This window comes from Cupressus sempervirens, chromosome 3, assembly GCF_028749045.1.
Source record: "Cupressus sempervirens isolate cs-2001-9-10 chromosome 3, ASM2874904v1, whole genome shotgun sequence".
NCBI classification, from domain to species: domain Eukaryota; kingdom Viridiplantae; phylum Streptophyta; class Pinopsida; order Cupressales; family Cupressaceae; genus Cupressus; species Cupressus sempervirens.
In genome coordinates this window covers 484,985,545-484,992,938 of record NC_143120.1, presented here as the reverse complement: position 1 = coordinate 484,992,938, position 7,394 = coordinate 484,985,545, and positions in this window count along the sequence as shown.

Here is a 7,394-nt window from a genome sequence, read left to right as displayed (position 1 = left end):
TGTGCTTGTTGTCAAAGCTGTTGTGTAGTACCATTCCTCAAAATTCCTAAATATGTGCTTTTGCCCTAACGTCATGTCTACTAAATTGTTGGAAAACCCTCTTAATATAGGAGGACTAGATCAAAGATTTGCAAATACTAAGAAAAATTCGGGACTCAATGGAGTGGAGATTGTAGAGGAATTACAGTGACAAGCACAAGTTTGCATGGGAGGGAATTGCAAAAAATGGAGTCTAAGCAATTGCTAGTTTTGTTTGAGGAGAGCTTACACAAATCTAGAATAGGGTGTGCAATTCAAGTTGTGGGCTAGAAATGCATGGGTAAGTGCAAAAGTACACACAATGTGAAGAGGTAGAATGAATTTTCCAATAAATTGCACGTGGGGGTTGTGATTGGATATGTAGATTTGATTTTGATTCACCAGTTTGGATTGAAACTAGAGAAGGATGAATTGAAGTATAAGACACTTGTTCAATAATTATCTTCTTTTCTTTTGGGGGATTCTACAAATTTATGCTCTGTAGAATGTGGAAATATTTCTTGAAATTGTATATAAATATTTCAATTGCATATAAATAGTATTTTTTTCTCCTTAAATTGAGGATTATCATTCCTATATGTTAGTTTGACCTTGGTAGAGGATATCTACACATATACTTGCCAAACTAGACAAGTTTTAACTCAAGGGTGGTTGACCAAATAGTTTAAAATTTACATTGCATGTGCCCAAAACAAAAAGTATAGAGGAAACTATCTATAATTTAGCTTTAAACCATGTTCAAATATAGACAAGAAGAGCGTAACCCCTTGTGCAATCTATAATTACAAAGTGGTATATTTGGATAGCATTTATAATCATTTCATGCATAATTAACAATAATACTAGTAAATAACTTAGAGTGTTGATCATAAAGAATATGTTTTGATTTTCCATGTCAGTAATTTTAAAAAACTCTAACCATAATTCTAGTAGGTCTTTAGCAAGGAGTTGATCAAGAAAAAAAAAATAGAAAGAAATCATCTTAGAAAATAGTTTTAGCTAACATGTAACCCTTGTGTTTATCAATTATGTATTATGAATCTTAAAAGACTTTGTAATGCCCCACCATGGAACCCTTGAGAAATTAACCTAGCTTTACACTAAGTTGATGCAACATTTTTTCCCTTAAATATTTAACATATGTTACACGTTACAAATGTGGAAGCAAGTACAACTAAATTAAGACATCACAGTAGCATACTAAACTTAGATAACTATCTCAAGGATTCCAAGACATAGTTATTGATAATTACATTAATTAAACTACTAAGCTCAACCATACAAAATCACATGATAAATCCTAAGTTCATGATAAATCCTAAGTTCATTTGAAAAATCAAATGAAATATTCATAATCCTTTAATTATCCATAATGAAATGGACTCATATAAATGCAGTGGACTATTACATCTACATGGAATGGAAGTGACGGAAGGTTAGTATGGAGAAATTACAAGGGAGAAACTCCAAAACAAGTTGTTAGAGTAAACACGTGGAAGCACAACACCCAGAGATAGGAAATTTCAAAATTAAATTGATTATATGCAAATCTAATGGAGTTTGATTATAATTTGTTGGGTGTAAGGCTTGTATAGTTACAACCTTCTAATTTCAATAATATTCCAACATGTGAGCTTAGAAGCTTAGGAGCTAAACCTTTCGATCTTATCTTCTAAGAGTTCTATGTAACACCCCACCAAGGAACCCAAAATAAATTAACCTATTATGTCATTAAGTTTGCTAAACATTTGATTTTTTGAAAGATAAAAACAACAATAGATAACATAGTAGAAGTAATAACTCACATACTTACATAAGCAATACATTAATAGTTACATCTCTTAAGGGTTCCATGACGTTGAATCACATACATAAGTTTTATTAGGATTAAATCTGATACATAACAAAGTCCACGTCATAGGATAATCATAAGTATGAAATAAAATGAAATAATATACAAGTACATAAGATGTCAAATGGCATAACCAAAATGCATAATCATCCTCTGTACAAGTAACTAGGTATGAAATGCTAAAAGAATATACATCATGATAAAGTACAACATCTCATAAGATCTCAATTAAAGAAAGTACAATAAATCAGAATATGACCATAGAATAATATCACAAAATCAAAAGGATAGAATAATTGCACAAGTACATCCAATAACGACATCCAGTTGTTAGATCTCAATGGTATAAGAAACACTACCACCCGACCTTGTGGAACCTATATGGCCCACTCCCACCATGCTGAGGAGATAATCGCAAGTCCCAAATGAATAACAATCCAAAAGTCGTTCACAAGAATCTAGGTCAAGGAATCTTGGTAGCAATCTATCTCAAAGGTACCAAGTACACAAGTAACATTTAATCCCAGAGGCACCAAAGGGGGAACCTAATATGAATGTGGGCAAGTGTCATCACATGATCCAACTCTAAGGTTACCTTGGCAGCCTCTCTGGACTCTGGCCCTTTAGTGACTCTATGCGGCATCAGTATCCTTTCTTATGGACAAGGCATAATAACGAGGCAAGGTCACAACCAAGCATCCTCTCTACTCTCATCCTAGCCTGTACTAGCACTTGAGGCATAGGTGAGGTAAAACACCAACTCTTGTTAATTCATTTTAACTCATTTAATGAAATGTTATGACTTAATAATACAAATTACAATGGGTTACCCAAGCAGCCTCGTTAGGCTCCGACCTCCATTGCAAGACACTTCTCAACATACAAATAGATAACCTGAGCTCATTGAAATATATCTTATAAAATCACAATATTCACCTCGATCCTATACAAGCAATTGGAAAGCACCAATAGATAAATCGTATACAAGCAACTAGAAAGCACCAATAGATAACTGGTCGAAAACCTCATAGGTTACACCAAGAAAATCACAATACATGAACTTACAAAAAAGAACTCGATCTCATCACACAAACATGTGGATATAGCACATTGGTTGGGAATAAAATAATTGGGAATAAACAACATCACATAAAAGCATCACAAAAACAATCGCTTCCCAAGCCTCTGGTAAACATGCCTATCTGGTCAAACTACTAGGTTTCCCCCAAACCCCACCACAAAATAAAACATGACATCTCGACATGCATTTAAAACAAGTGTAGTTATTTAGTCTTTTTTTTAAAAATAATTTTGTAAAAAATGATTTGCGTCAAACTCAAGTTTTCATTTCATAATTGTTTCACATGGATAAAGGTTATCAATCATGCAATATTATCATGTTATTAATTTAAATAATCTTAAATCATGAATGATTTAATTAATAACATAAATGTATATTCTTTTGAGACTTTGGTCACTTTACACTATGGCATACTTATGTACACATTATCTTTTTATAATCAATAAAAAAACTCATTACCTATCAAAACAAAGAAAACAAAAAAAAAATTATATTATTAGATTAAATCTTAACATCAATTTCATTTCTAAAATATTAACTTGACTTCTATTTAAGTCTAATATTAATAGTTACATTTCCTTTAATCATAATGCAACTTGAGATAACTCAAACTTGAAATTATAATTATAATTAAGCTATTTACAATTTCTCTCATAATATTTAAATATTCATAACTACATGATTATATTAACTCAATTATAACTCTTCTTAAAATATAACTATGTCACAAATATATATTTATTAACTTACAACTCCATTTGCATTAATAAATATATAACAAGTTATAATCCACTCTAAGCTTTTTAAAATAATTAATAGTAAAAACCCACTTATAAGAAAATGAGTAGTATTTATCTATTTAGTTTTCAAAATAAGCAAATAAATATATTTTTAATAATTTCTTAAATTAATAATTAATTATAAAAAAAAAAAATTTAATAAATAAATCTAAAAATTAAATTATAATTTTATAAATAAAAATAAACATTCATTAGCATTTTTGCATGCCTTTGATCTCTCAAATCATGCAACCATAATATACTTTGTTTTCTATGTTTAGTATATTTGTTTTCACATGCATGTATAAGTTTAGCTACAACATGCTTTTCTCTCAATTAATCTTTTGCTTTTCCAATAAATTTTACAATTTAATTATTTTAGATATAAGAAGAATACTTATCTTTATTTAGAAAATTCATGATAATCACACGACAAATTTAAAGTTCATGTTGAAAATAATTATTCAATTGTATATTGTCATCAATGTTACACAAATGTCAAACTTTAACTGAGCACAGTATAAGCCGAGCTCAGTTGGGCACCAAAGAAGATTTTAGTATCAGCCAAGCAGATGTTAGTGTCAACCAAGCCTGGTCGGTCAATGAAGGAAATCAGTGTCAACTGAGCATGGTGGGTCAATGAAGAGCAATTAGTGTTAACCAAGTTTGGTCGGTTATCAAAGCAAGTTTTGTATTAACTGAGTGATCAGTCCAGTGTTAGTTGGTTGTCAGTAGATTGCTTTTGTCAATTAATTGGTTAATACAAGCCGACTATGTAGATGATAAATGTTTGTATGAAAGGATATTCAAGCTAACTTGAAATTGAATTTCATATATATGAGAGATCAAGTTGTGGATTGAAAAAAGCAATTGGAACAATGTGAAAGAAGCAAAATAAGAACGATATATGATTAAGGACAGAACATATGAGGAGCTACAAAGAATATTCTGATTAGGAAGGATCAAGAGGATAAACCAAAACAACAATCTAAATCTAAAAAGTCAGTTGTTTCATTAATCAAGTCAATTATTGTTACTCTCTAACAATTGTAGGAGTGAAGAAATATCTTAATAGAGTTGGCTTAGCAGTCATTTTGTAAATCCCCCACCAAGGTAGCATTTCTATTTTGAAGTGTTTGAAGACCTCTAACAAGGCCAATCCTAATAGGGTGATTCAAATCCTCTAACAGGATCACACTTGACCATGTGTTTTGTGACCTTTAACAGGGTTGGCCCCTAATAGAGCCCACTTCATAAGAGTGAAAAGTTGTAACTAATTGCATTGGTGGTTTTTCCAAATTGGGTTTCCATGATAAATCTTGGTGTCTCATGTGTTCATGTTATTTTCTTAATACTTTATATTTTTACAACTAAGTTACTAAAGGTTAATAATCATTAATATCTTAAGTCTTCTCTGTTAATTGAGTTAGAGTGAATATCTAGTTCTAATCGAGCAGAGCAAGGATTTGGTTTACTCGGTGAGAAGTTTTATTTGACATCTATGGGACTTGGAATTATTTTTGTAGTAATCGATTCACCCATTCCCTCTCAATTACTCATTGCATTTCCAATAATTGGTATCAAATTTGTTGGTGCTTTCAGGAAAGGTTTCAAAGACCTAAGCTAAAGATCAAGATGTCTTACAGAAGAGAGATTTTAAAGTTTAACTGAGAGAATTTCTTAGCATGGTAGTAACTGATGAAGTTGCATCCAAGAGCCATTGGAGGTACAAGTTTACAATTCTTATTGAATCAGCATGTGGTACCGCCTAAGCCTTTGAATGTGGATCAAATGGTAAATATGAAGAATCAGAATATAACGATGATTGATATTGCTTCCTCTCTTAATTATTATGAATTTGATGAAGTCAAAGATTGCCCTACTACCTATGACATGTGGAACAAACTAAAAAACATCTATGGAGGAAATGACAATGTGAAAAGAGTCAAAGAAGAGAGTCTAAGAGGTCAGTTTGATCAAATGAAGATGAAAGAAGATGAAAACATTACAAAATATGGTGAAAGAATCAAAGCAAGTGTAAGTGCAATCAGAGCTATAGGAGGAAAAATAGATGATACAACAATAATCAACAAGGTATTAATAATTCTTCTTCCTATTTATGCAATTAGAGTTTCAGTTATTCAAGAGATGAGATGTGATCCTAAAAATGATATAACTTTGGATGTACTATTGGGAAGATTGACAACTTTTGAATTGGATAGCTTTGATAATTATCTTCCTAACACTAACAACATAGAATCTGCATTGAAAGCCAAATTAACTCTTGGCGAAAAGGAGGAAACTCAAAAAGCAAATAGATTGATAGTGAGGAAGATGATGATTTCGAAGATGACCTTGAAGCTATTGAAGTCATGCTTGCAAGAAGGTTACCAAAAGGGAAAGGTAAATATAAAGGTAAAATACCATTAATCTATTTCTCTTATGAAGAAGTTGGTCACATTGCTACAAGGTATCCAAACAGAGAAAACAAAGATGATAGAAAATTCCATAAGTTCAAAGGCAAGAAAGAATTCAAGAGCTACAAAGACTACAAAGACAAAGGTAAGAAATCTTGTTGCATTGCTAAAGATTCTCACATTGAAGATGAAGATGAAATGGTACATATTGTTGTTAAGGATGAATCAGATAGTGAGAAAAATGAAAAAATGACACTTATTTCTCATGTTAGTAAGAATAGCACATAGATAATAGATAGTCGTTGTTCTAATCACATGAATGGTGATAAAACTAAGTTTGAACACTTGGAACATTATGATAGTGGAAGTGTTAGATTTGGAAATAATCAACCATGTTATGTGAAAAGAAAAGGATGCATTACACTAATTGAAGGAATCAAATGTGACAGTGCCTACTGGGTTGAAGGACTAAGGCACAACCTTTCGAGTGTGGCACAACTGAACAACATATAGAAGGTAGAATTCATGAATTGGAAAGCCAAGTTGCTAAATGGCAAAGGAAACCTAGTTGAGACTAGCAATTAGACTAAAGGTAATCTATTCTATCTAGATCTTACTGAAAATTCATGTTTTTTGGCACAAGTAGAGGAAATTTGGCTATGGCATAAAAGAATGTGTCATGTAAACTTTGATAACCTGGTTACAATAAGCAAGAACAAAAGAGTAAGAGGAATTCCAAATCTAAAGAAACTTGATATGGCCATGTGTGAACAATGTCAGATTGGAAAAATGGGCAAAAGTAGTTTCAAAAGTAAAAATTACTATACATAAGAAGTTTTGGAACTAGTTCATACAAATCTTTATGGACTAATAGGTACAAAGAGCTACAATGGAGACAAATATTTCATTTTGTTTGTTGATGATTATTTTAGGATGATGATAGTGATGTTCCTCAAAGACAAATCTGAAGCTTTTCAAAAATTCAAGTGGTATCTGGTTAGAGTTGAAAAAGAAATAGGGAAGAATCTAAAATGCTTGAGGTTAGATCTAGAGGAGGTGAATTTATTTCTAATGAATTCAATGAGTTTTGCAATGAAAGAGGGATGAAAAGACAAGTATCTACACCTTGTACACCTTAGCAGAATGACATAGTAGAAAGAAGGAATATATCCATCATGGATTGTGCAAGAACACTGATGACAGATAAAAATGTTGCAACCAAATAC